Below are 6432 nucleotides of genomic sequence, written 5' to 3' on the forward strand. Positions count from 1 at the left end.
AAGGTGTGTAGGTGGAACGTGCTTTGTCACATCTGAAGATTTTTATACGTTTTTGTAAAATAGTTTTTGTAATGACTAGCTGCTCTTTTTATTTTTTATTTTTTGCTTACAGCTGGCAGCAAATATAGAAACCCTTTTTTACTATAGTTATTTTCATGTACACCTTTGAGCGGGTATATAATAAGTCAGCCTAGATTGTGGCCGGTGTAAAGTCTAGAATAACTGAAGTGCAAACCGAGCAAGAGGTTTTTGTGATAACAGTGATGCGGTTTGACATCTGCCAGAAGATGTGTGAACATTTCCCAGATAGGTTTGTGGAGAGTTGAATGTAAGTGCACGTTATGTTAAAAACTGTCATCTGTGGTGAGTTCGTTTTTTTTTTTCTTTCCATGTCCCAAATTCACTTAGATGATGCTGTTAAAGTGGAACATACACCTGTGGGCTCTGTGTCTGTGTCCTGGAGCTGTATGCTACCGTGTGCGTGGTACTACGCTTTTACACTGGGAACTTGATTTGTAGAAATCTGTAATTGTTTTATAAATAACAAAAGCATATTTGTATAAATGAACTAACAGTGAAATGATTTTTAAATTATGCCAAATAAAACGGTGGTTTAAACCATTTAATTTTTTTTTTCTTAAACCCATGACCCATGACTGTCTTCCTCTGATTTGGTTCCTTGCTGTTTTGCTGTAGCATTGCATGCAGTCAGTGCAGATCTTTGCAGCTAGAGGGATGTAATGCAAGAAGAAAGTCGTGCTGAAGTGCAGAACAAACTAGAGTAACACATTTACACACGCTTACAGCTCAGGAAACCACATTATGTTCCTGTAGCACACATACTGTAATGCTATCTTTCATGTTAATGTTACAGTTACAGAGTCCAAACACTAGATGGACACAGCCCTCCAGCTCAGTTGCTTATTATCCAGAATGAGCACTAGTCTTCAAAGATAGTTTTTTCTTTCTTTTCTCTCTCTCTCTCTCCCCCCCCCCCCCCCCCCCCCCCCCCCCTCTTCTGTACATTTGAAGTTAATGGTCTATACCATCTGGTTTCCAGGCCATCATTCAACTTAGCCGACACACACAAGTTCAATCAGTTTCTGGGGTTTAAGAATTCAGTGCGCTCCTTACTCTGAAAAATTCCTTTGACCTTTATGGTTGGTGGATGTGACAAATGACGGATGTGTTAAACGCTACCAAAGGCTTGTTACAGCATCACTGCAGCAGCATTTAGAGCCCGTTTCCTCTGTGGTCTGTCTACAAGTGCTTTACAAGGCAGACTGTGCTGAATGTATGTTTACAGCTTGTGTAAGTTGTGCTCTGTTAATATGAACCTTAAAGGCAAAAATAATGCCTGGAGGCCATGAATGAGCAAATATGATGATGAAGGATGGGCATGTTTCTTTCTGCAACATGCAGGCAGATTAAAAAAACATGGGTGGGTTATGGTGATCCACTGTAAACCGAGTGGACTGCAAAAGGACTGATTTGAGCCTCCTCACAGCTCTCTATATATAAACGAGGTAGCTGACTTCACTGCTGATAAATTCACTGGAATTTAAAGTTATTCAAAGCTGGATTAAAAACATCTGAGTTGTGTTGTCAAAAAAATCAAGACCTTGAAATCAAAGCTTCAGACTTATTAACAGTTAGCTGCAGTGGGCACGACTTTTCAGGGTGAAGCCCCAAATTTGTGTGCTGGATTAACCATTGAGTGAGAAAGTGAATAAAAGAACGCAAACATGAGCACTACCAAAATTTTAAAATGTTGAATTTATGATCTATGTGTTTGGAGACTCTAGCTGCAGTGCAATTGGCTGAAAAGTTATAGTGTACAATGTTATGGAAGTTCAGAAACAGCTGACGCGTATTTTGCTGCCCTAGTGCATTCTGGGAGTCGTTTCTTACCACCAGCTTCATTCACACTATGCACCAATCAGTTGAAAATAACGCTTTATTGTTTAATAGTCCAAAATTAATATGAATATTTCCAATCTGTTTTTATTAAATGGAGATTCAGTTTACAGTCTGTTGTAAATAAGGTGAGTGTAGTTTTCTTTTTTGCGTGCTGCGCAGTCAGAAAACCGTTTGAACGCAGGAGCAGAAGGTGAGATTTTTCTGTTCCATCTCTGCCTGCTTGATAGAAATGTGCAGCTGAGGGTGAGCCAACCAGCTGATATCCACTCTGTGAATCATCAGTGTGTAGCGAGTGGGAGTGATGGCCCCCGTCGGGACCTTGATCTCAGCTCCGTCTATCGGCCCTCAATCTCCCCTGTTCCTTTCCTCCCTCACACTGTCCGTTTGATGATGTTCTGACTAAAGCCAAAAGGGCCGAGCAGCACTATTCAGTCAAGGAACTTGGGAGATTCCTCCTCTTCTCCTTGTCTAAAGATGAAAAAGCAAAAAGCCTTGATCTAACAGACAGCCTGCAGCTACAGCGAGACTGAGAAAGCTGCAGTTCTGCATTCAAATCAAACTGTTCCAGCAGAAGGAGAGGCAGAATGAGATTGCAAAGGAACACAGAGGGGAGTGAAGGCCGATGGCTGTGTTCGCAACAAAACAGGGCTCAGAGCGGAGGAGAAGGAGTGCTGTGTCAGTTATGGAACGATGGCAGCTGTACAGTAAATAACACCTGAAAACTGGAGGTTGTGGACAAACTGCTCGAGTGGGGGATTTCTGGGAGAAATGAAGGAGCAAGATAACCTGAATTTTTCTACCATAATGAAACGCTGTCAGTTTTAGAATAATTGTTGACAGCAGAAGATGGATAACACACAACCAGCAGCTGGTTATCTTAGCACAAAATGAAGAACAGTATCAGGGGTAACAAAATTGACTCATCAGCACTTCTGAATCTCTGGTACTGCAGAATTAATGGGGCCCAGTTAAATTCAATTTTTGTGGGTTTTTCTTCTGGAAATTTTAAGTGTTTTCAGTTCAGGTACAGTCCCATTTTACTAAGCCACTTAACATCATACGCTTAGATTTCAGGCATGAAGCGAGCAGCATCAGAAGTCTCCTCTCCAATAACCTTCAGCCACCTCAACCACACACATATAAACACACGTGTAAGATGTGTTTGTTGTCATGTGGTTTCACTACGTTTCTAAAGCCTAGATATCCCCTCTCAGCTAAATATGACACCACAAAACAAAAATAGAAACAGCTATGAGGCGAAAGCTGAAGATGAAAAATGCCAGAGTCTGCAAAGGAATGAGTGACGTCTATGTAAATTCGCTGGCCACTTTATTAGGTACAAGGTTGGATATGATGACATCACGCAGTTGGTGCAGATTTGTCAGCTGCACATCCACGATGTGAATCTCCCGTTCCACCAATTCCCAGAGGTGCTCTGTTGGATTGAGTTGTGGTGACTGTTGTTCTTGTTTTGAGCAGGTATGAGACAGGTACCCTGCAGTCATAAAGGGGTGGAAGTGGTAGATAATGATGCTCAGGTAGGCCTCGGTGTTTAAATTAGATTCAGTTGAGCGGAAAGCATACTAATAGAATATCCTCCAAGCTATTACTCCGCCAGCAGCATGAATTGTTTATACAAGGCAGGATGGATCCATGCTTTCATGTTGCTTGCTCCAGACCAGGTAACAGTCTTCTGTGACCCTGTGTGAACTGTAGCCTTGGTTTCTTGTTCTTAGTTGACAGGAATGGCCTTTGGTATGGTCTTTTGCTGCTGTTTGCCATCTGCTATTGCCTTCCTATCAGCTCGTAGCAGTCTGGCCATTTTCCTCCATCATAACCAGAACTGCCCCTTACTGGATATTGTCTCTTATTAAAGTCATTCTCAATAAAGCCTAGAAATTGGGGTGTTAGTGTTTCTGCCCATCTGGCATGAACAACCATGCCATGTTCAAAGTCACTTTAATCACCTTACTTCCTCATTTTGATTCTTATTTTAAATTTCAGCAGGTTGTCTATGTGCCTAGATGCCCTGAGATGCTTCCATGTAATTGGCTCATTAGATATTTGCATAAAGGAGCAGTTAATAAAGTGGTCAGTGAGTGTATATAACACGCCGAAGAGATTTTGAGGTGGTGTCAGTTTTCCAGCATTTTAAATCGTTATTCTTGGCTAAACTTTATTTTTAGCATACAGATGTGACACTGATACTGACATTCTCAGGTAACAGTCAGCAACAAAACAAATAAGCATGTTTTCCAGCAAATTTGAACTATTTCTTTTAACATGCAGTTCATTTTTATTTATTTATTTTTTAAATCTGTGTTCCTCGCAACTCAGAACGAGCTTAAATGAAGGCCTGCAGGCGCTGAGCTCTTTTGAGAGCATAAAAAGAGGCACGAACAGAGGAAAGAAAAGAATAGACACCCAGGTCTATTCAAGTATTAATTATGTTGGTTTGCAGCTTAGAGGTTGAGAACTAACTGCATGTGAATTGCTAAAGTAACAGCCTGGGAACAGAAAGTCCTCAAGTGCTCTCCTCACTTTTTTTTTTTTTTTTTTGCTCAGACTGCTCTTCTGGGGAGGCTTCCGCTAAAAACAAGCCAAGGTTAAAACTGTGCTGATTACATGTCCCGTGTAATGCGGCTGCCTATTGTTGATGTGCAAACCCTCTAAATCCACAAGAGGCTGTTCACACGCTGTCATTCACTGATGTCTGTATCACCACAGTGGGGAGAGGTGCCAGAGCAAGTCAACGCCGACACTTTTCCGTGGCACGCTCACACCGCTGCAGGGTTAGACCGATGAGGCGAGAAAAGGGGGGAGGGAAAAAAAGAGGGAAAATTGTTGCGGACATGCTGTGGTTAGATGAAAGTGAACGAAATCATTGAGCTTCTTTCTTTAGATTGGATGGCTCTTGTGACTGACCACACACGGGGAGCCTTTTGCCCTATCCAATTACCAGCTATAACTTTGGTTTTGTGCTCTGTCTGAGCTGTCATAACACAAAGATGACAAGACAGCATGAAACCGAGCACTCAAGTCTAAACAAGGCATATTTCCACATTCCTCCATTTTTTTTCTCCCTTTTGTCCTTTCCATGCTTCTGTTTATGCTTTCTGGTGAGCATCACTGTTAGCTATCCACATGATCTGTCTGCAAGAGAGCAGGACCTTTTCACAAGCTTGTCAATTCAGTCAGCAAGCAAAAGGTCACAGCAATATACTGAACCGGACCCAAACGCTGTCAGCTCTGAATTCTGCAAACTTCATCCCCTTGAGCTCGCAGTGCATGGCGTAGTTACGGCAACAAGACACTGTTCTTGTCTGGCGGGCTGCTTATGCTTCATTGCAACATGTATTTCAGCCATTAAGAGAGAGCTGGTGGTGCTGTGGCCTCCATGTGCGTCCTGTTCTGCTTTGGTTGCTGCTCTCCTGCAGCGTTGCTTTGATCTCACTCCTCTCGTCTTTCGGGAGCAGATTTCACTGTTCTGCTCACATCAAGGTAGACTGTGTGACTTAACCAGGTGGAAAATGCTTTCTAGAGGAGAAGGGAGCCCGTTTTCATCCTATCTGAACTCACTTTTCTTTCCCTTTTCTGCGGTTACAAGCAGACATACTCTTTACTATGGACTTTTGCTTGTTGAAATGCACATCTATCTATCTATCTATCTATCTACCTGTCACGGTCTGGCTGGCAGACCGTGGGGATGTGGGGAAGGAGGACCCAGGTGCGGAGCTCAAAGTTCAAGCAGTGCGTTTATTTACAGAGGGTGATATCAAACAACAATAAATCCCCGTGTTTTTCCCCAGACTCCCGTGTCGTGTCCTCCAAGTGCTCTCTGCTCCCGTGTCTGCACTCCCGGTGCTCGCTGCTCCTTAAGCCTTCCACGCTCCTCCTGCGGGAAACAATAGCGGCAGCAGTCAGGACACTGAACAATGGCAGGCATACACTACACGACCAAAACCTAAACTGGGTAACTAACGTGGAGTCCCAAGCAATGATCCCGCGTCGGTGGGAGCTCCAAGACTCTCCTAAGTAGCTCCCCCGACGAGCCCTGATCAGCGGCAGGTGTGTGGCTTCGGGTGTGGCCAGTCCTTCCGCAGGGCCACACCCCTCAGGCCTGCAGGTGGCTGAGCTCCATCCTCCAAGCATCCCCACAGACATAAACACACACACTCACATCTACAATCATGGAGGAGAGCAGCAGCAATACCAAAATACATATAATAATAATAATAATAATATAATACATAACTGCTCAGGGATCCTGGGTCGCCCAGTCCCAGGACCCTGACAGTACCACTGATTTGTTTTTATATCTGTTGTGGTTTTGTTGCTGTTGACGATGACATTGTTACAGGACTTTCAGGATCTATAAGCTGTGAAGCTTAACAGTTTGAGCATTAATCCAATTGTCTTTAGTCTCTTTTGAGGGAAAGGGGATTGGGCTTACTGTCCGGCTAACTGTGCATGCGCATGTATGTTTGTATCGGAGATGTTTATGAGTTACTG

Source organism: Diplotaxodon limnothrissa, linkage group LG2 (genome assembly GCF_057381915.1).
Source record: "Diplotaxodon limnothrissa isolate DT_005_m linkage group LG2, D_limnothrissa_male_GT1.1, whole genome shotgun sequence".
In the NCBI taxonomy this organism is placed as follows: Eukaryota; Metazoa; Chordata; class Actinopteri; order Cichliformes; family Cichlidae; genus Diplotaxodon; species Diplotaxodon limnothrissa.